The 24462-nt window shown below is 38.5% G+C and overlaps 1 pseudogene; it reads right to left on the bottom strand.

Moving 5' to 3' along the window:
* Nucleotides 1–3425: 3425 nt before the first annotated feature.
* On the bottom strand, nucleotides 3426–23901 carry LOC103744392 (annotated as a pseudogene).
* Nucleotides 23902–24462: the final 561 nt, after the last annotated feature.

Raw genomic sequence — 24462 nt, 5'->3', positions numbered from 1 at the left:
AGACCCTCCCCCAGTTAGACAGAAGCTTCCCATTTTCTTAGGTCATCTCTGATCCTTTTCTGTTATTTAATTCACTGCAGTTTTGCTCTGTACCCTCCCTAATGGGTGTTCCCTAGGTTTGCACATAATATCTTTCTTTGCTTACCTCTGCAGGGTATTTGTTTCTCCTGAGACCAGGCAGTGATAGCAGAGGTACTGGTATACACTGACAGTTCTCAAGGTGAGAGCGTAGAAAGCAGAATCAGAAGATATCCTATTAAAAGGCAGGATTGCCTGATTGTTCAGGCAAACATTAATCTGAGGCATTTTGCAGCTAGATTATGGTTGCTAATCAACAATAACTGGATTTTATGGTAGGATGATTGCTCTAGATTGTCTAGATTAGCTCAGTGCAATCAGAAAAAATAAGTCAGAGCAATCTCAGAAATGTCAGGGCAAAGAAAGTTGAAGCACAGTATAGAGGCTTAAACTTGAGGAGTTTGCAGAAGAGATGGCTCAGATGTTAAGAGTCTTAACTGCTCTTGCAGAGGACCTGGGTTCAGTTCCCAGCACCCACATGGTGACCCACAACCATTTGAACGTCTTGTTCTAGGGGATCCAATGCCTTCTCTTTCTTCCATGGCACCAGACATAGATGTGGTGTACATAGAACATGCAGATGAAGACTCATACGTATAAAATAAAAATAAATATTAGCCAACAACAAACAAACAAGCACCTGAGGTGGAAATGGCCCAATATCACTGATTTTGAAGTTGAAAGGAAGGAGACGTGCCACAGAATGTGGGAGGCATCTGTACCTCAGAAAATCCTCTGACCAATAGCCATCAAGGAAAGGAGGATGTTAGTCTATATCCCAGGAAACTGAATCCTATCAGCTGATTCTTTTCAGAGCCTCTTGATAAGAACCCACTCTGGAGACACCTGGGAGACTCAGTCCTTTGAAATCAGCCAACCCACTAGCAGGTAAGACTTAGCACTAAACTTACTCTCCTGCAACCTCCTCAAGTTTTTAGCCTCTGTACTGTGCTTCAACTTTCTGACCTATATTTTCTGATTGCATTGAGCTAACCTAGATAATCCAGAATAATCCTCCTACCGTAAAATCTAGTTATTGTTGATTAGCAACCATGATTCTAGCTACATAGTGCCTCAGATTAAAATTTGACTGAATGATCAGGATAAACTCCTTTTAATGTGGCATCTTTAAATTCTACTTAGCATTCTCTTACCTTCAAAATTGTAGAAATCTTACAGCATCAATAGAAAACTAACAGGGTAGAGGCAGTGCATCCAGTGTCCCTGGAGAGTAAGTTAAGTGCTTTGTGAATCCTGGTCTATACCCGGGACACTTTCTAGAACTCAGTAGATCCACTGGCCTGTGGGGAACTAAATAGTCATGTCCACAGAAGATTTAGTAGCTTGAATGTCTGAATGATATCCCTTCTCTGCCATTTATTACCTGTGTGAACATATGGAATTTGCTTAACGTTTTTTCCACAGATTCTCAATATGTAAAATGAGGATGGCAGTACTTTAATCATGAAGTTGCTATGTGGATTCAATTACTTGTGGATAAATATGAACATGTGTGTCTGCATGCATGATGAGTCTTAAAAGGTGCTAAATAAATTATGCATCGGCTATTGCTTTAATAGTGTTATTGAGATAATCTCCATAGGTTTTCTTTGTGCCATGATCTCTGGTTAGCCGGGCATCTGATGTTAGGGCTTGAATCTCATTATTTACTGCCCATCACAAGCACTTAGCCCAGTGTGTATAATTGCTTCTCAGTACTTTCTTTTTCATGAATAAATGAATGGATAAATAAATAATATTTTTTCCCAAACTGCATAGACAGGCAAAATCAACACAGAGTGTTAGATACTTCAGGTATAAGAACTGGCTTGCATGAAATTTCCTGGAGCTCGGGGTGTGTGTATGTATGTGTGTGTGTGTGTGTGTGTGTGTGTGTGTGTGTGTGTATGCATAAAAAAATTCAGATAAAGACATTTTTAATTCATTTTTGATAAATATGCATTTTATTAAACAAGTTGACTTCAAACTAAAATGGTGAATTAAGTTTCACAGTTTTATGACCTCTGTCCCCTCACAGAGACCCAATAGGGAATGAAAGACATACAGGGAGACTTGAAAGCATGCTAAACATCTTTCTGGGACAGACACAGAACAGAGTGTGCAGTGATGAGAGGCCTGAGCAAACTTCTCTCTGTGGCTGAAAGCAGGTAATGGTGACAGAGGATCAGCTATTGTCGAATAAGAAGGATTAAAAAAATTCTTGCTGAGACATGAGGTCAGGATCAGGCTTGTCATTCCACCAGAAAGATGTCAGGGAACACTTTCTATTCTGCCCCTAAAAATGATTCAACAAATGAGAAGTAGGGCTCAGGCTACAGATGCACAGGCAGCTACAGCCTAAGATGTGGGGAAGGCAAAGGCCCCATCACAGTGGACACCCCTGTTGACTATGACATCTTTGATGTTTTGGTATTTGTGAGAGTCAGAGCTCTGCACACCATGTCTCCTGAGATCTGGGTCTAGACATGGAGGAGTTTCTCATAAAGAGATTATGGTGAATGCATATAGAGTATAATAAAAAGACAGCAAAACACAAGAAAGCCCCCAACATTAATAACAAAATAAATGGTAAGTTAGTACAAGAGAAAGAGAATTTGTATCACTGCTGTTGAGATTAAGTTTATACAGCAATCTCACCAATCCCTGTTCAGAATGTTCAAGGAGCTGGATACAGAAATGATGTGCCTTTGTTTTAAAGGATGTGAAATTGTGCATCTACATCAGGTAAATGTAAAAGTAGAAATTCACGTGTGATAAACCAATCTTGGAAAATCTGTAATTTAAATTAAAAATTAATATTGATATAAATGCCTACCTTCATATAGTTAGTGAAATAAAGAATTGGATGCTATTACAAAATAATTCATTCACAGTATGAACAAGAGACAGTCGAAACAGTCGAGTAGGTGGCAGATGGAGAAGCTTGAAATCACACCTGCTCGTGGTTTTAGAAGAATGACAGACTCCATGGGAGAAGAGTAATACTTAACAATATACAATCTCAAGTCCTGGGTGCCTAATGTCAAATTCACATGTGCATTCTTTTATTTTTAATTTTTTAAATTTAATTTTTACAATTTTCATAATATTTAGATCCTCTCCACTCTCCATGTCTCCCCTTACTAACTGGTCCAAATTTATGTACTCTATTTTTTTTCGTGCAACCATGCACATACACATTAACACACAGAGTGGGGTGGGAGAGAGAGAGAGAGAGAGAGAGAGAGAGAGAGAGAGAGAGTCAGATTTGCATCCCCAAATGTCCTTCAGTGTGTGTCCATCCACTAGAGCTTGGTTAACTCTTTTTTTTGACTGTCCTAAGTTGTTTATTTTATAAATTTTACAAACACGACTTGTATTAGTGGTAACGGTGGAGCTGCTGAGTATTGCACCATCTCCAGGCTGCACAGCGAGAACCACCAATAGTGTGGTGGAACTTGTGGCCCTTTCCAAGGCCCGGCCCTTGCGGCCGGCAGATGTCAGCCCACGCATCTCCCTGTGCTTGTGGACTGGTCTGATGATCCACTGGGTGTCAGGATTTCTCCTGATGTCTTTTGGGAATGGATCAATGAGGATAACCTCAAAGAACTTGTATGGGGAGTCTTCACCAATGCAGAGAGAGTTCAGGACTCTCAAGGCCCCACAGTGGCGTCCAGCTCTCTCCTCGGCCACAGACTGAAGGCTCCAGACAAACTTGAGGGAGAGCTGGACGCTCCAGACAAACTTGAGCTGGTTAACACCGTGGTGGACAGGCTTGCCTTAGGGTGTGCCCTTAGGAACAAGGCGCTTGTAGTCACCATGGCGAACACGAATCCTGTATATGATGTAACCTTGCTTGGCCTTGTAGCCCAGCCTGCACACTTTGTCCCGCTGGGTGGGGCGGGGCGCCTGGTGCAGGGCAGACAGCTGCCAGTACTGCCAGCAGTGCACCCGCAGCAGGAAGTGCATCATGTCCGACTGCTTCTTCTTCCACAGCTCCTTGATGTACTTGTAGGCACCTATGTCGGCTCACCTGATGACCACCACCAGACGGAAAGCGAGCTTGGTTAACTCTTATCAAGAGTCCCATCCCTGTAACAGACTGTCTCTCCCCCTCCTGGCAGCCATCGGTTGCCAAAAGTTCCTCAGGTTTTGGTGGGGCTTCTTACCCACTTCCCCACATCTATGCTGGGATTTTGTCTGGTTTGAGTTTGCATGGGACTTGTGCATGGTGTCACCACTGCTAGGAGTCCATATGAGTAACTGACTAGCAATCTAGAAAACTCTACATTTGCTCTTCAGCTACCTCTGGGTATTCAAAACTTTCCACCTCTTTTTCCACAATGATCTGAGCTTTGGGAGGAAGAAGTTTGAAATAGGTATCCTATTCAGGGATAGGAACTCTACAGCCTCTTGTTCTGGACACACTGGCCAATTATGGGTTTATATGATAATTGCCATCTGCGGCATAAGGAAACCTCTGGTGAGATTTGAGGATGCATTCATCTTATGTGTAGAAGTTGTATCACTTAGGGATAAGTGTCTCACAGACACTTATTCTCTGGTTTTGGCTATTTGTAGAACACTGTACTGGTCTCCATCTGTTGTAAAAAGAAGATTCTTTGATGAGTAGTGAAAGCTACACTTGTCTTTAGATATTAGGACCCATTTTTAGAATAAAGTATGAAATAACATTGGTCTAGGGATGTGACAAAAGTAGGTTATTCTCTATGATCTATGACCTCTTCAGCCATGTGTATTTGGCTATGATTACAGTACCATACAGAAGGTCCTACCCAACAAGCGGGCCTTAATCCCAAATAGACAGCCACTGATTTCCACCAAGATAAATGTGCCACTCTTACACCAATAAGGAGAGTTTTTGGGGACATGCATTGCTGTTTATTAACCTTTGCACCTGGGTAGGACCATTGATTGCTTTTCTCCCTTGGCAGCTTGTGTGGTATACTCTCACACCATGAGAGGTGGTCTTCAGGGAGGAGGCTTCCAGGTCAGTTCCAGGACCAAACGTCAGTCTTCAAATTTGCATTCTTTGGAGCAATCATTTTTCCCCATTCCCCACCTTCTCTATCATTTCTTAACCCTTTCCTCACATGCAGTTATTTAGCTTGCTTCTCATTTCACAGTGCCTTGGATAGCCTTAGTTGTCAACTCAACTAAACCTCAACTGGGGAAACTCAATGGGAGTTTCTTCTATTGGATTGGCTTTGTGGCCATGTCTGTGAGGCATTTTCTTGATTGCTGAGAGATGTGGAAGGGTCCAGTCCATTGTGGGTAGTGCCATCCCTGGACAGGTGGCCCTGTGTTGTTTAAGAAAGCAGGTTGAGCCTGGCGTGGTGGCACCCGCCTTTAATCCCAGCACTCGGGAGGCAGAGGCAGGTGGATCTCTGTGAGTTCAAGGCCAGCCTCGTCTACATAGTGAGTTCCAGGACAGCTGGGGCTACAGGGAGACCCTGTCTCAAAAAGACCAAAAACAAACAAACAAACAAAAAAAAGCAGGTTGAGCCCTGGCCAGATAAGCAAACTGGTAAGCAGCACTCCTCTATAGTCTGTGCTCCAGGTTCCTGCCCTGAGTTCCTGCTCGACGTCCCTGGATGATGGACTGTGATCCATATGCCAAATAAAACCTTTTCTCTCCAGTTTGTTTTTTGTCAGTGTTTTTATCACAGCAATAGAGAAGCTTAGGACACACTGAGAACATCTAATTCATTAGAGAACTTTCACATACATACATTCCAAATTCTTTCACTATACACGGATTGGAAGTCCATGATTCTGATTCTGATTTTCTTGCCTTTCTCCAAAGAAGGATCTATCAGTATTCCAACCAGAGTTCACATCTCCATTTGTGCTCCAGGTCCCACCTTCCCTCCTGAAAGGCATCTGTCCTGTAGAGATGCCCTTTTACATCTTTGAAACTTCCTTTATGTTGAACTACTCTAATCTAAACTCAGCACACTGTATTCCCATTCTCCCTAAAAAAAATCCTACCACGTGAAACAAAATTAAAAGCACAAAAAGTTTAACTATACACTCATGAGACGGTTAAAAGGCATGAGCCATCAGATGAGACTTGCACCTCAGGACTGTGGCGCTTGCTCTTTTCTCTGCACAGAGCAGTCTTCTCAGACATCAGCATAGCTTCCTCTCCTGCTTCCTTGGTTTCTATTTAGCTTTAGCTTTGAGGCTTTCCTTAGCTATGAGATGTAAAACAATGTCTTCATCACTTTTATCCCTTTTGGATGCTTTTCTTAACATGACAGAACTTAATTTTTCCCCTTTTTGTGTGCTTCCCTTTATATTCCTGTCCTAGAATGCAAGCTTTATCAAGCAGAGTTTTAATACGTTGTGTTCATTGCTACAACCTTAGAACCTAGCCAGTGGAAATTTTATTGACGTTACCGGTAAATATTTGCCAGTATGTAAGCACACACATAGACATATAGTTAAAATGCATAAAACTCAAAGTAAAAATATAATCTTGAACTCTAACATGCAATTTATGCTCAGAAGAATGACAAATTAGAACCAGATTTTCATGAATCATTATAGAGGCATGAAGACATACAGTGGTTGCAGTGTCTTCCAAGCACGGCAAAATTATTAGTCTGGAAATATATTTGTATGCGGTGAGATTTCAATTTAGAAAAAATTTAAAATGAGATACACGTACACGAGTTCTTGGCTATATAAATGGTTAAAACTTTGTTATTTTCAGGAAATGGAGGAACTAGAGTGCATCCTGTTGAGCAAAATAATCTCGATTCAGAATGATAAGCATCACATATTTTCTCTCATTTGTAGAAATGGAAAGAAAGACTTGAAGAAGACTGTTAGAGGGTCTCTTAGGCACTGGGAAGAGGATTGGGAAGATGGAGGACAGGGAACGGCAGGAGGTGTTAGAAAGGAAAGGCAGACATGTTCAGGTCTCAGTGAAATCTGTTTATTTTTGCAATTAATTCTTTTTCCAAAACTTAGGCAGAATCAATGCTCAAGCAGAGTATGGTGCTCATATCATACCCTGGTGACACTCAGCCTTGAGTGTTTTAGAGATGGCTGGTAGATCATCTTAACCGAACTTTATTCTTTCCCTAATGACAAGGTATTTCTAGTATAAATTTAAAGAGGTATGTTGGTTGTCACTTGGGAGGAAACTTATACTAGTGTCCCTTGAATAGCACCCAACAAAAATGTCTTCCCCTTCTACATACAACCCGGAATTGAATAACAACTCCTTTTTGGTGGGAGGGAGGGGGAACTGTAGTTATCCATAAAAGGAATATAGTCAAAGAGTAGGATTTTTCATTTCAAAACACTGTAAAGAAATGTTGACATGCCACACAAATCTACATTCTTTTTTTGTAATATTAACAGTTTTCTATATGTGAGGTTCATCACTTTATTCTTGATGATTCATCAGGGAAACAGAGTCTAAATAATGAGAACTTACCTTTCTGGGGCTGGAAAGATGGCTCAGTGGTTAAGAACACTGTTCTTGCGGAAGACCCGGGTTCGAATCCCAGCACCCACATGACAGATAACAACTGTCAATATCTCCAGTTCCAGGGGATCTGACAGCCTCTTCTGTCCTCTGCAGGCATTGCACAACACCGGTGCACTTACCTACAGGCAGGCAACACACGCATACACATAAAAAAAAAAAAAAGAATGAGAACTCACCCTTCTTCTAGAATTAGTTCTGAATCTCAGTGCCCAAGGTTTGACAAACTGTATAATCCATTTGTGAGTAATGCATTCATTCGTTAATACCTGGAGAATATGGCTTACATGGCTTATAGTTTATAAAGTAAATTGGCATGATTTTTAAAATAATTTTATAAAATTCACTTTAATACAACATTAAACAGTATTCAGCTTTTATTGAGATTTTTTTCACTATGTTCTGGCATACTCAGTTTCTTTTATGTGTACAAAATTAGCATGATTTTTCAAGTATTTTTCTTCAATGTATTTTTATTGAATTTTTGTGCATTTCATACAAAACATCATAATCATATTTATACCTCCTCCCTCACCTGCCTCCCAGACAGCCCGTACCACCAGATCTCATGCAGTCTGTCATATATGTTAAGGCCTATTAAGTCAAATTTGTATATCTTCCACTGGGATCTAGTTAGACCACCTAGAGTCTCTCCTTTAAAAAAGTCCAACTCTCCTTCAACCAACAGTAGTCATCTGCCAATAGCTCTTTGGCTAATGTCAGGCCCTGTTGCCCATTTCCCCAGTCTTGTGCATGCTGACACCATTGCTGTAAGTTCATGTGAGCAAGTTCCCAGAAGCCTGGAAGGTTTATGAACAATTTTTTTAAACTCACAGTAAATTGAGCTTGGGTTTTGTGACCAAAGATATTCAAATATAAAAGTTGAAAGCTGGCTTTTTGTTAAAGAGTTAAAGGAGAGGTGAATATGATCAATGTGCATTATATACATGTATGAAAATGTTATAATAGTACTTTATTTGGTATAATTAATTTGTGGTAACATAGAAGAATAAAACTCTTTTATTATCTTCTATTTGAAATATTCCATTTTCTTCCTAAATATCTAAGAAGAGTTCTTTAATTTACATTTTTCTTTAAATTCAGGAAATTAGAGGAAAGACCTTCTGGTTTAACCAATTCCTCTCCGATATAACCAGTTTTTGAATTCCTGAGTTTCCGTTAATTTTCTGTTTTAAACAAAAATTAGGAACACACTGCTTGGCTAGATAAAGAATATCAGTCATTTGACTGCAGACTTGATGACAATCATCTTAAAGCACATTTGCAAAAAGACTTTCCTTTTAATAGTTTTCATTAATCGATTTTCTCCCATTGATGCTCCTCATAATTCTTTGTCCAAAACCCATGATTGAAATAAATGGAATGACTTTGAATCAAAGTAATTTATAGTTACACAACTGTGAGAGTCACCTTGTGCCTGGTTGTTCAGGTTAATCACAGGCACAGGAGGGCGACACATAAGGCTTTGAGGCAGGTGCTGTGAGATGTGGGAGCCTCAAGGCACAGAACCTGGGGCAGGGCTTTTGTTTGCTACATGGATAACATTTGTGAAATGTAAGCTAATAAATGAAACCCACTTGAAAGTAGCGTTAAGATTCAATTTTAAATAACGTTAACCAATTAATTTATTCAATAAATATGAATGACTATTATGTACCAGGTAGCATTGGGAATTTTTTAATAATCAATACAAGTCTCCCCTTTGTGTTCTATCTCCTTTTCCCTAGGTTTAATATATGCCTCTAGAGCGACACAGAGGTAACCACGCACTTTGCAAATCAGTTTAGAATATATAAATAGATGCAGTTGATTCACCCTCTCGTTGATTTGTGATAGAGTAGCTTGACTTGTCTCATTGTCAATTTCCTCATTAGAAAATTAAGCTTACTAATCTTGCAAGATTTTCCAGAAAGTATTATGTTTACAGTGTTTATAATTGCCTGATATATGATTGATACTCAAATTAAAATGGCAGTTACAATGCTGCTATTGCAACATCTGCTGTGGCTGGTTTAATATCGAATCTCAAATCCTTCTTGAGCCATAATTCCAAAATCTGCTTGTCTTTGTTCAAACACTCATTCTTAACTGATTCTGGGGAAAAATAATAGAACTAAAATGAAGCTGTTTATACATATTATTAGTCCTACCTAATGTGAATATGCAAATAAAAGATCATGGAAATAGGAATGATTATTTCATGGGGTTTTGCTTTGCCTCATTTTCATATGTTACATAGGCAACATAAGGTTTTTAAAATTCTGAAATGATAACAAAGCAAAGGGCAAGCAGAAAAAGAATACTCAAACCCCTGAATTCTGAAGCACATTAACCCAGAGAGTTTGTGTACCATTATTATCACTCAGTACTGAATGTTCCAGCTACGATGTTTTGTCCTTCAGTGAAGGTGTAATTTCTTATCAATAGTCACTGTTAAGTTTCTTATTCAATGGGCAGCAATTATCTCTCCCATTTCCTGAGTAAATCTTATTCCCTATAGGTTTCATTTGCAATTTCCCATGTTGTAGTCGCCACTTAAATATTTAAAAGGGAATCTTTGCACGTTGTTTTCTTCTGCTTATACTTTGTTTACTGTGATGCACTCCTCATGTCCAAACACTTTGGCCCTTCCTGTGTAGTCAGTACTGCAAAAATAGCCAATATATGACAGGGTATTGTGCCGGAGCAAGCCAAGTCTATGCAGAGAAGAATCTCAGTGCCCAAATATTACTGAAGCTCACATTTAGGCTGAAACAGAGGAAAAATGTGATTGTTCCATTTTTTCAACCTCAGGCTATCTCTTTTCTACCTTAGAGTTAAAAAAAGATACACAAACTTGGTGGCACCAGCCTACTTTATCATGATACTTTATTGTTCTAGAAGTTCTGCAGTTACCATGAGTTATAGGTCAAGGCCATGAATAGAAAATAGGAACCAGGGATCCAGTTCTTAGGCAGCAAGAGCTAAGCATCCTTCTTTGATATCTCCCCTGTCACTCTTACTCAGTGTCAGAACCCATGGTAGAATCAATGCGTGAATACTCTGTGGTTCAGTGAAAGAACTGGAGTTTGTCCTGCTGCCTCGTATAACGTTTAGTCTAGATTTTTCAAGGAAGAAAGAGGTTGTTTGTGTGTATATACCTCAAGCTTCTTGAAGGTCCCAACACATGTTCAGGTGCTGATGCCAGGTTCTCAAGGTTGTGAGAAGCTGGTTTATGCAAGTCAAGTAAGATGAAACAGTGGCCTTCACAGGAAGGAAGGTCCTTAGAAAGCCGGATGATTCTCTGGGAAGGAACCGTAGTACAGAAAACATACAAAAATATGAAAGACTTCATATATCACATTGTTAATAGATCACTTTTCACATTAAGTGCTCTGTCAGTATTGTACCACATCTCATGAAAATTAGCACCTGACATTTAGCCAAATAGTGACACACTATAGGACATTACCTTGCTTTGTAGAGTTCCAATCATTTCATGGAGAGGAATAATTTTAGGAATTTAACTTATATCTCTCCTGTATGTAAGTGAATTTTCTTTAACATCTGTAGAGTGTTTTTAAATAACTTCTTCTGTTTTAATTACATCCCACCTTGAATTTTAAAAAATAGTTATTTATTTTTATATTATGTGTATGAGTGTTTTGTCTGCATACATGTAATTATATTGTGTGTGCAATACCTGCCAAAAGAGGACCTTGGATCCCCTGGAAACAGAGTTATGGATAGTTGTTAGCCACCATGTGAGTCCTGGGAACTGAACCCAGGTCCTATGGAAAAGGACAGATGTGTGAAAAACAGATGTGTGAAACTCATAAATTAGTTTCAAGGACCATCTAACTAATTAAACTTCTTAGGAGCTGGTTCCAATAGAATTTTGTATAAACATAAACAACAACATTTGAATTTTGCCTGAATCTTCTGTCTAAACCTCAAATGTTTCAAAAAGCCATGTACCTTGAGAACAGGTATTGGCTAATCTGAAACTTTAGGAAATATGTGGCATTGGAATGTCTCTTAAAAATGTGGCAATAAAATTATTCTCTTTTAGAAATGTATGTCTAAGCTCCCTGTCTGTAGAATGATCTTATCTACCCCAGGCTGGAATAGGAAATGACATTCACTTAAATGCTTGTCTTTGATCCAGTGTTGCAGAAGGAGTCAATAGCTTCATAGAAGGGTTGAATACTGAAAAAAATTTAAGCCCCACTTCCTTTTCTTTGTGGCTACCACTGTGAAGTCACTCTTAAGCACCTCAGACATATAACTGCAATGCACAAGGTTTAATTTTAAAAGTAACTCCTAGTGTTCTATACCTGGGTTTGCTTATGTACTTACATCCTCTGTACCTACATTTGGAAAAAAAATGTTTCCCTATTAGAGAGCTACAGTACATCCTAAACTTAGGCAAGATTGGTTTATAACAAGGATAGAAGAATGGGGTATCAGTGACTAGTGATGTTACCAATTTTTTCTCCTATTATGCTGTAGAATTAGGAACATTTTTTTTTGTTTATAGTTTTGTCCTGCACTGTGAAAACTGAATTTGGTATTATTGATTAGCTAATAGAAAAGCCAATTAATTGTGTTACTCATTCAAAATCTTCATCTTCATGGTAAGGTATTTATGCACCAGTAAAAGGTGGAAAACTGAGTTACTGCTGTTATAAAATAAAAGAGTATTAAACATCCTGACTTTGATACTTAGCTCAATCCCTAATCTGTATCTCTGGCCACTATTCCTTAGGCAATCCAGTTCTAACCTAACTTTCTGCTTTCTTATCTCCCTAGGAAAATGAATTGATTTTGTTTCTCTCTTGCCTAAAGTTAAATGGGGCTCTACCCAGCTCATGACATTTCCTGCCATTTATGATATCAGGTTTACTCTGGCTTTTGTTAGAAAACAGTGCTCTCAAGAGGTGATTGAGACATTTAATCAAAGACTGTTTGATAGTGCAGTGCTGTGAACAAGGCAAATGGACCAGCTGGGGATCAAGCAGCAAGGGTCCACCCTAAGCTAAAACACCAGGAACAGGGTTGCCATTAAGCCATTATTTGCCATCAGTGAATATTGAATTGGGGGTGGGGGCACCTGCTGGAATTTCCAGGTTCTCTGTCCTGAAACAAGAAATTGTACAGAGATATGTGAATGATTGTAAGAATAGGGATTTTTCAGTAAGAAATCGAAGACTTTCAAGAATGGAAGCAGTCCACCTCTTGGAGATAAAGCCAGAAGCTCAGGGGTGCCTGTGTCCTACTGACTGGGACATTTGTGCTTTATAGATCATTGCATAGGGCTCTTTTTCTGTGCATTCTCTGTCAGATACTTGGTTGCCTGGGTGTGTAGGGTTTTCAGTGTTTTTCTCTGCCGAGTGTGGGTTCTCCTATGCTGACTCTGGCATCAGTCTCTGTTCTACTTTCCTCCTCTATTACACCACAGCTAGAATTGTAGGTACTCAATAGGATCTCTACAGGTCATGAGAAGCTGCTGCCCAATTGTGGTCTAGTAGAAAAGGCAGATGGGTGGGAAGTCACTACCATAGCCAACTTTGCCCCTACCTCCTCTCTACCCGCTGTCTCCACTAGTTCAACACACTGGAAGCAAGAACAAAGGTTTGGCTTCTTGGTAATACAGTCTGTAGAGGTCAGCTTCAGCAGGACACAAGAAACAAGTAGCCCTATTCTGAAATCCAGCATGACCCAGTACATGACTGTACAGCCACACAAATATTGACTGGAGTCTAGGGATTGGTGAGATTTACAGTGTGACAATAGGCAATGCATTCAGTCTTCCCAAATTAACTTTTTCCTGGCATGGAAAATTGTGAAAATGGAATTACCTACTTTTTATGACTGTTGGGATTATAAGATAGGAACTTTTTAATGTGTTTGATTATGCCTAAGATATATTTTACTGGGCTGAAGTGCTGTAGTGTTCCCCAAAATTTTGTGTCCAAAGCTTAGAATGTATTTTTATTTAAAATAAATTTCTCAATGATTTATTTAGCTAAGAGGAGGTCACACCAGATGAGTGTAGGCCCTGCATCTAATGACTGGTGTCTTCAGAAGGGCATGTAAAAGAGAGTGAGATATGGAGGCAAGGGGAATTCTGGGTGATGATGGAGTTAGAGGTGGGAGAGATGAGTCAACGAAGCAAAGCATGACAAAAAGTGCAAGCAGCCATCAGAGCCCAGGAGAAGGGAAACAAAGGTTCTTTCCTAGAGCTGTCAGAGGGAGCAGGGTGGTGCTGGTACCTTAGATGTCCAGAACCCTGCTAATAAATTTCTGTTGGTTTTAGCACTTTAATATGACAGTGCAAAGAAATTAACATAAGCCTCCACCACATCCCATCTTTAGCATCTTGTAGATCAACTCGTGTTTGCCTGGAAACATACAGCATCTGAAAAGGCCTGTCAGCTCATCCAGGCAAATCAACCTAAGTGAATGTCAGTAGTTTTAAGACACTTGTGAGATTCTTTTCTTCTTGTATTGATTTTTCAATTCCTAGGAAACAAAGCATTGGGAGAAAAGGGTGGGGACTTTGACAAGTTCAGAACACCCCCAAAGCCAGGGTTAAAATTAATGTCAATTCTATATAATTGTATGCCTCCCTTCAGAGTTCAACACTATGAAATGCAGTTGTTTTATGATTTCTTAAAATCCATTACCAATGTTCCTGATGGAACTGTGAATGACTTCATGGAATTATGTCTCTAAATCCAAAGTTGAATTGAAGATAGGAATGCTGAATGTGAGGAAATTCAGAGGAGTTTACAGAAATTTATTTTATTTGCATTTTTATTTTAAGTATGCATGGCCATCATGCATAATTGGAATTAATGTCTTATATTTCTAAATAAGTGTGAAATATGTATGAAACAAATACTTTAAATAATAAATATATTATGATATGGTCTAGCTGAAAGTAGTTTTATGGTACCTAAGATAATATATTTTATAAGTAATAGTCTGAGATTTGATGCAGCACTATTAGTGATCAGCCTTCTAGTTCAAATTATGCAAATATACTTTATTTTCTGATACCCAAAATTTTTTGTAAGAAATTAACCCTTCCATTTTGAACTTTAGAAAGTGACATTTCTGGGGAGCTGGGTAGTTTGAGATAGGGTTTTCTTGTAGCCGGCTGGCCTGGAATTCACTAAATAAACCAGACTGGGCTTAATTTCACAGAGATCCACTTGCCTCTGCCTCTGGAGTTCTGGGATTAAAGGTATGTACTACTGTGCCTGGCTTGCAAGAAAGTAACATTTTTAAAAGTTCAAGAATCAACTTCTTACAACATAGTAGCACCACATGAATTTTATAGTATTAAACAGGCACACACTTGTAATCCCTAGCACTCAGAAAGTAGAGACAAGAGACTCAGGAGGTGAAAGTTATCCTTGGCTACATAGTGAGTTTGAGGCCAGTCTGAGAGTCATTAGACCCTGTCTCAAAAACAAACAAGCAAACAAAAAGATATTATTTGTTAAGCAATGCCTTTAAAGGACAAGATGATACTAGAGGTCAATACAGGAAACATGTTGCTAGTGCCGGCATTCACCAATACTGTCTGTCATCTTAACAAAGGAGGCATCCTGTTCTGAATAACATTTCTTGCATGCACCCCATTAGACTGTAACACCTCTTTCTAGCAAAACCTAAAAGTGCTATTTGGAAATTCCCTGACAACATTTCTCCTCCAGAATCTTCTCTTCTGATTATAAGGAAGTGGTTACTAGAAAATTCCAATTAGGTAACTAAAACTGAGATGAATGTATTAGTCAAATTTATCACTTTAGAGAAAACATAAAGTAGAACAAAAATTATTGTGCATATTTTCTGCATTTCAAACACCTACTAATCTCATGATGTTGACAAGGCAGTATAAATTGTTTATAGTATTGTAAATGGAAGCTGGTACATATTTAGGATTGCATGTTTTCATAATTTTTAAAGCCTGCTCCGTTAAATACAAGCTCCTTTCGTTGTCACATATGAATTGTTAAGATTTTAAAACTGAAGGAGCCTTACGTTTTCAAGTCCACACTGCATTTTACTGCATAATTTTGTTTCTCAAACTGTTTGTCTTTATTTCTGCCATTCTGTGAAAACATTAAGGAAAGATGACTTTTATCTCTGTCATTTAGCCTTACTCTCATGATGTATAGTAATCTCTGAGTCATGGATCTCAGTCTCAGATATAAAGAGCCAACATCCAGACTAGAAATGAGTTACTCTGGCCAGGTGATAGCTGAGGAAGTAAAGTAGAATTCATCCTAAGTGGAGAGCAGCCAGAAGATGGTGAATAGGGTCTCCAGCCTACTTACCACTTTCTTTTTTTTTCAAGCAAAGACAGAAATGCAAAGGTTTAGTAAGAGAAGACAGAAGCCCAAGTGTTTAATATGGCTCCCAGCTGAAATTCTTCAGTAAGTAAATGTGTGTGTGTGTGTGTGTGTGTGTGTGTGTGTGTGTGTGTGTGTGTGTCTCTGTCTGTCTGTAGTATTGGGAATTCCAGGTCAGCCATCCTGCCCTATGTATTGAGAGATGTTGTCTGATTAAAGACTGTTTGGGATCATCACTTAGAGATTTTGACCCGTGATACTTTGGTCCTGTTGTTATGGAGCTATAGAGAGGCAAGACATCATGACAAGGGATACACTATAAAAAGACTTCTCTCCTTAAGGTGTTCAGGAAGCAGTGAGAAGAAACAAGTCATGCTCCACAATGCCCTTGGGATCATATATCCACAGACCTAAAACCTCTCATCAGGGTCCTCCTTTTAAACAGTTCTATTACTTTGCTATAACACCAAGCTGAAGGCTAAGCATTCAACACACAGGGCTCTTAGTGTCAGTCATCTTAACCACAGCATTCTGCTTCTAGCCCCCTAGAAGCCTATCTTATAATACAAAACGCATTTAGTCCATCTCCAAGAGTATCCTAAGTCTTACACATTTCAGCACTAAAGTCCAAGATCTCCCCTGAGCATCAAGCCAATTCAGCTCTAAGACACTGTAAAAGTGAAACAGAAAAAGCAACATACAAGATACAATACCACAGGGTGAGCAATCTTAGTCCCAAGGGGAGGGAAATGGCAAGGAAGAATCCAACCAAACAGTAATAAATACGTGCTATCTTTTGAAACAGCAGTTGGCTCATCTGCACAGGATAAATACAGGCAAATGTGGTGATTCTAAGCCACATTACAGTGATGGTTAAAGGGGAAACAGCTTGTTTCTTAATGTTCATAAGATCAAGAGCAGACCTGAGCTGCAGAGCACCCGTTCCTTCAGATGTCTCAGAACTGTGCTCCTGAGCCAGGGATTCCCTCATTCTTGTATTGAAACAGTATCTCTAGCATGAAATGAGGAAGTAGAAGTCAGGTCCATCTTTATCATATTAGAGAATCTTAGCTTTGATCCCTTGGTCTAGAATAGTCCATACACACAAGAAACAGATTTCTAATTTTTGCAAAGAGAAAAGCAGCTGCTTTCACCACTTTGATATGTGAAAGGTGAATATGCATAGCCCAGGCCTACAGTATCTTACATTATCTTTGGGTGCAGATCAAGGAGGGGTTCTCAGGGAATAAGGCCATGTGCCCAGGTGACAAGAGGCACATATTGTTCAGTGAGGTTCTTTTGATTACTTGTAAGGTTAGTTGAAATTCTTTAATTCAGATTATGTCCATATTGCGAGGGTTATTCCTATAGCAGATACATGTGTATGGGGTAAATGTGGCCATAGTAAGCTTTTTCTGAGATGTTGGAAACTATAGACTTGGGAATGTGTATGAAATCACAATACACCTCTGTTTGCTGGGCTAAGTAACTGGCATATCAAATAATTTTTTCTTCTTTCTTTGCTGTTTATGTGCAGGTTAAAAATGTCAAATTGTCCAACAGTCTTTAGGAACAAAACAATGATCATTTTGATCTTGGTTGAAATTTAAAATATATGAAATATTCAAAATTACAAGACTTCCATTACTTGAAATTGCAAAGATTGAAATAACTTCAATTTAGTAATTATCTGCATCTCCTCTGCAAAAGGCACCACTCTGCCTTTTACACATTAGGAGCAAGTTAGGCTTCTACTCTCAGTAATTTCCAAGTGTTCAATGTGACAGATGTCCCCTGCTCACTCTCCTCTGACATAGTCTTCATTACTGGTTAATTGCTTACTGTTTAATGTTTCTATTCAAAATGACAGCAGTTTAAATGTTTTTCATAGACATTGCCATGAGCATTGTGTATTTTTGCTTCAGGCATTTCTCACAACCCTGAGAATTAGAACCTACTTTCTAATTGTCAAACCTACCATTCATCTTTCACAGATGAGGAATCTGTGACATAGTGCAAATAGCTACCCACAGACACTCCAATGTCTAGCAGAACTGTCTGATTCCATTACTGATATGCTTCTTTAAAACCCTACATATTGTCTAACAACAGTGAAAAACTGCCTTGCCTGCTTGGTTACCAGCATCTTATTTCCTAGACTTTGTATAGCGGACGAATCAATCTGGTCTCTTCACAATGAAATTAACGAAAGCAATCAAGTTTTTTTGATCTCTATCAAAGAAAATTTAAATTTCTATACTTATATAACCTAGAAAAAACACATGGTGAGGAGTTAACAAAAAGATTAACTTCGCTGGTAGCCACACAGAAATTAAAAAAATAGGCATATCATATAGAACTCATTATTATTAGAGAATGAATAAAATATGATTATTAATACTGAAAATTTAGGAAATCCAGAAGTTCCACATAGTACTATGACTTCTTACTCCTTCACTTCACCAGAGTGAGCATTTGTTGTTGATGGACTGATAAATAAGGAGATCTTATTGATAATTTTAAACTTCATTTTGTTTGCTGTTAAGGAATTTTATTCTGTTAGTAGACTCAGGATACTGGTGGTTTCTAGTTTACTAAATGGCACCATCATTACATAAGCCTACAAATCAGATGCCTAAATATCTTCCCATCTTCAATCACTCATTCATAATCCATTAGATTATCTGTCAGTCATGTCATCTAAAGATTCTCAAGGCACCCAATTACTTTCCCTAGTATGGAGTAGTTATTTGGTGAATGTTTGCTGTAATTATTTTTGCTGCTTTTCATGGTCATGATCATCAAGCTACTCTAAAAAAAATTGAACTCACTCCTCTGACTTCCCTGATTCTTTATGAATTTTAGTAAAATGGGCTCTTTAAAATACAAACATTGAAAAGCTGGGCTGGGGAGATGGCACAGTGGTTAAAACGCTTGCCAAAAGCACAAGGACTGGAGTTTAAGTTCCCAGATAAATCCCAGGGTAGATGACAACTGGATATAGTGGCCGATCTGTAATTCCTGCACTTGGAAGTGGAAACTGAGGATTCCCAGAGTGAACTGTCTAGCCAGCATAGCCACATCAGTGAGCTCTAGGTTTAACTTGGAGACACTGCCTCAATGAATAAGGTGGAGGGCAATGCAGGAAGCCTCCTGACATTGTCTTCAGGCACATACACACACATACACACACACACAGACACACAGACACATAGACACACACACACAGACACACAGACACACACATGTACACACACACACACATACACACACCCTTGCAATAGTGTGTTAACTGAAATATCTCCTATTTACATTTTAGTTTGCATTCCAGACACACTGACTTGATGCCTTGTAATTGCTCCTTCTCTACTCACAGAGCCTTTGCCTGAGCTGGTCACGCTAACTGATGTGCCTTTTCTTTTTCTCTACCATCTTGGGAACTCCTGTGTGTCCTTCTTGCTCTGTTTCCCTTGAAACCCTTTCCTAGTGATCCACAGAAGAAAATTCCTTCTTAGTATGACATACCATCTCTTAGCTTCTGAATTCCTAGTCATAATTACAATTTTACATATAGCTTCATGAATCTTGAAGCATTCCTATTTGTGCACTGTAAGGTCCATGTGAGTGTGGACTATTTACATTTAATAATATACATTGATAATTGATCATTAATAATTAAAAATGAGCTGACACATGTTATTTTATTAACTCCCATAGTTTATTAAATAACAGGGAAATGTAATCATAGAAATTATTTAACAAACACATCCCTTTCATTCTGTGTGTTAGCAGTCATAGATAATGTTCTGATACAAAGATAAGTTCCGTGGACTTAGAAGATTTTATATTTAGGTTCACTAGAAGAAAGAGTGTTTAATTCTGAAACACCCTCAGGTCAGACTAACATTGTTTACAGTGTATGCTATTTGTATCTCCTGAACCCTTTTAGAAACTAGATTAGCACTCTTCCATTCAGAAAGGGGTGGATTGAGACTTATATTTCCCTAGACAAATGAATTTATTACTTGTATGTTCACAAATTCAGGCAAAGCAAAGCAAATCTAATGAAGATTTATATCAGGAATTACTTCCTGGCTTTAAAATACATTATTTGTTGGGCTTATCATGCAGGGTAAGTGGTAGAAACCCCATCCTCTGAGCTATTAAGACTCCATGAACAATGGATTAGAAAATGCTCCAGGCACTCATCTTTCATGGGTTAGGCAAGGTTGCAGTTGTGGATTTTATGACATAATCCGCCTTCTCTCCCCCCTTAATATTTGTAAGAAGACATACAAAGAAAGTAGGACCACTGAGAAAAACTTTAACCATTGTTGAGTGGTGTTATTAAGTAAATAGTTATATAGTATGGAAGTGATATCAGTGTTTTACTTTAACATGAGTCTTTCATGTGAACTGCATAACACTTCTGATACCCCTAAGCAGATGTTTCTCTACCATGAACTCTTAAGTATGATGTTTGTTCCTTGTTTAGGTCACTAGGATATATAGTCTCTTATGCTCTCATCCAATTCTGGAGCTATTGCCATTAGTTGGTGGCATGACTTAATTGAAAGATGACTGAATGACTGATGGATGAATTGTGGAGGTGAGTGATGTTACCCATCTCCATTCCTGGAAATTACATTGATTAACTGTAAACTTTGAATAATGAATCCCAAACTTTGCTGCTATAGTCAATTCTTTTAATTTTCTGTTTTAAAGCTCTCTCCTTTTTTGTACTGTTGCTTCTTTTTCCCTTTTCTTTCTGTGTTCTCCCTTTCAAGAGATTTCCAATGCTGGTGAATCAAAGGATAACATAAATGCATCTTAAGACATCAGAACTCTACTCAGACTGATAAAATCCAGCTGACTTTTGTATTCTACTTTTTAAAACCTTTTACACAGGTTGTGTTAGGAAGCATTGCCGTGCATGTTTTCCAATTTGGAAATCGGTGGAAAAGAGATAACTTTTAATTATCTTTGAATTGAGAAGCTTACGAGTTAAACCTAGTACTCAGAGACTGGCATATAGAAAATCCATTTGGGGGCTTGTGTTTGAAAATCTAGCCAGCCATTCTTTGAGCCAGTATAAAACCTTTTTCATTTGAAATCTCCTTTAAACTTCAGTAGTATATAAAGAAAAACATCTCTAGGCATGAACCCCAAATTGAAGTTCAGAGCATCCTAAGACTTTTAAAAAAATATTTGTAGTAATATATTGCATTATTTTCTTGTAACTACATAATTTATCAGTTCTGAACATAATGATAGTCACTTTATTTATTTTAATTTCTTTAAGATTATTTCCTTCATATAACATACAAAGCATAGTTAAAATGTATCCATCATAATAGCTAATACAGTTAGTAGCTAAAATGTTAGCATTTAAGTAACAGATTTTAACACTGTTAGCCTACAAGTAGGAACTCTTCCCATTCTATAAATGACAAAATTGGTCACATAGTACAAAGACTTAGATCTTCCTAATCTCAAAGCCATGTTTGTGCTGGTAGGTAAGCCCCTCAGAAGATGCAATTTTGTAAATTCAAGTACCATCAGACCCCTTGCAGGAACCTTCTCTAGTTTTTTTTTTTTAATTTTTTTTTTTTACAATTAAAGTTACAGTTTTAACAATATGCAAAATATTACAGTAATTCAGATTTTTTGGCATAATGATTACAGATTTGATAAATACATTTTATATCTCATAATAGCGATGAGGATTATACAAAAGCTTTTACCTGCTTGATAATAACTAAAGGTTGGTAATAATTAAAAACTTTCATTCCACAACTGATAATATATTACAATGGAAATATCCAAAGGAGAGGCAAGATATTGGTGCAAGGCTCCTGTGAGGTTCCTGGAGGAAGGCTCTACCACTGGGCTTAGGAAAAAGTAGTGGTGCTGATTCTTCGGGGTAACCGCCATTCTTGCCTTGAAAACCTCTGTACTTTGCTGTATTCCTCTGTTAGGTTGAAAACTCTTAACAAAGGGATAGGGTCTTATTCTTTTGTTTTCATCTGATCTAATATGCAGTTTAGGATGCTAGATTCTACAGATTCTCAGTAAATTGTTTTTGAGTTTAACTGGATATTTGCATTGAAATAAAAGTTTTAAATTTTCTGGAGGTGATGAGAAAATTCTAGCTAGAATATTTATCATTTTATGTGGATTTTTAAAGAGTCAGTTTTGAATCCTGTCTCAATGATATATCAAAATGAATACCTTAATTAAATGACTAGCCTTAACTCAAAATACACAGAAAATTTAGGCTTCTCGGCCCAACAAATAGTGTTTCTTTTTTACCTTCAGAGAAAAAAGATTGGCAGAAGGAAATTCTATGTAGGTTTCCTGATGGCTCCAAGTATGAGTTAAATTTCACTTGAAATCAGTTAAGATTTCCAATGTTATGTCTTTAATGTAGTCAGTAAAGACAATACATTGAGCAGTGAATGTTGTCGTGGAGGGCCATGGACTCATGTAAGAAGGAGGTATCCTGGGGTAGTTTTATTCTTTGAGTTGTATGATAGTTTCATACTTGAGTTGTATGAATGTGTGAATGCCTCAGCTGATTTACCAAAGGACACTGAGGTAGGGCTGCTGTTTAGTTGCCTAAAATCACTCCCTGGGCAAAGGAATCACTCATGACTTCAGGACTGAATTTGAATTCCATCAAAATTCCACTTTGTTATATTATAATGCCTAGATTTTTAAAATAATTTATTAATAAACTGACAACTTTACAATTCATTGATGCCCAAAAATTTACTATTTAAGCTTTTGCAAAGTGAAATGCAATCATAGGGAATACAAAGATTGGTAACTGGTAATTCCCCAGAATGCCAATAGTGTAAGATGCAGCATGAATGGGGTGTTGTGAAGAAAAAAATAGACTTGAGTTGACAGTCTGGTGAAATTCTTCATGGAAAAGGATGACCTGTATGGGGGCACCAGTGTCAGACAGAGTTTAAGACTGTGGGTTAGGAACGAGTCAGGAGGAAAAGCTGGGAAAAGAAAGCAGGTTTGGGTCTGTGAGATTCCTTTAGCGACTTGTGGATCCTGCCTTCTCCCTTTGTCCTTTCATTGTAATACTCATATCTATTTTTTTCTGAATATACATCATCTCAGAAGCCGGCTCAGCATCTTTTTGAACTTTTTGTTTGAGTCTGCTTTCCCATGTAGCTGTGAGGGGATGAGTTTGCCAAGAATTAGACCTAAAAATGTATATTTTCATTGGAAACCATGCCATGTTTTATAAAGGTGACTTTTGGGGTATGTGTGGGGTGCACTTTTGTATGTATACATGCTTTTGTGTGTGGGTGCATGTGCATGTGTGGGTGCATGTTCACATGTGTGCACATGAATATGGAGGACAGAGGTTGGTGTCTTCCCCCATCACTTTCTACTTCATATATGGAGGCAGGGTCTCTCAGCTGAGCCCAGAGCTCCCAGATTTAGCTCCTATAGCTAGTAAATTTGCTCTAGGGATTACTAGTCTCTGCTTGCTGAGTGCTGGAATTACGGGACAGCTGCCTCACCTATCAGGTATTTACCTGGGTGTTGGAGATCCAAACTCAGTTCCTTAGGCTTGCATGGCAAACTATTTACTTACTGAGGTGTCTCCTCAGTTCCTAAAATTTTATTTTATTTGTATGTGTAAGAGTGTAGGTGTATGTTGTATGTGTGCTACAGTGTGTGTGTATGGAGGTCAGAGGGCAACCTTGGACTCAGTACTCATCTTGTTTGAGTACCTTGTTTGATGCAGCGCTTCTTGTTCAATGCTGCATGTACCTGACCAGCTGGCCTGCAAGCTCTGAGGAGTCTATCTCCAACTCCCATCTCTCCATAGGAAGGCTGGCTGGGAGTATAGCTACATGCTGCTGTGGCCGGCTTTATGTGGGTTCTGGGAATGTAAACAAAGTTCCTCATGCTTGCACAGCACCTGCTTTTACCCACTAGGTCATCTCCCCAGTCTGGAAGTCACTGTGATTTCATTGAGACTACCTGTATTAGGTATTTCTGTTCACAGTTTGAGGTTAAAAATGCACTGTGGTAGGGAAGGCATTGGGGCAGCAGTCTGAGGCAGCTGGTCGCATTCTATCTGCTGAGAGAAGACTGTTGGTGCTCAGTTCACTTTCTCTGTTTTTTAAGTCCAAGACTCCAGTCCACAGAAAGGTGCTGCCTACACTTAGGGAGGGTCAATCTGTCTCTGTTAACCTAATCTGCAAACTGCCTCACAGACACGCCCAGAGATTGGTCTCCAAATTGATCCTGGAACCTTTCAAATTGATAATCACTATATTGCATATACCACACCCCTCTTGTGTTTCTTGATGTATTTGGACTTACTTAGCACTCTCATTTACATGGTAATGCATTACATCTCTACATGTATCTGTAGTTAGTTTCAAATTGTGGCGATTTATTTTGAAAGTATTTAGCAAGTTATCCACAATAAAATAACAATGCAAATGTAAATGGAAATTAACA

This window comes from Nannospalax galili, unplaced genomic scaffold, assembly GCF_000622305.1.
Source record: "Nannospalax galili isolate Female #2095 unplaced genomic scaffold, S.galili_v1.0 scaffold402, whole genome shotgun sequence".
NCBI lineage: Eukaryota > Metazoa > Chordata > Mammalia > Rodentia > Spalacidae > Nannospalax > Nannospalax galili.
Note: the sequence above shows the minus strand (reverse complement) of the source record. Positions and strands in the feature narration are given on the sequence as shown.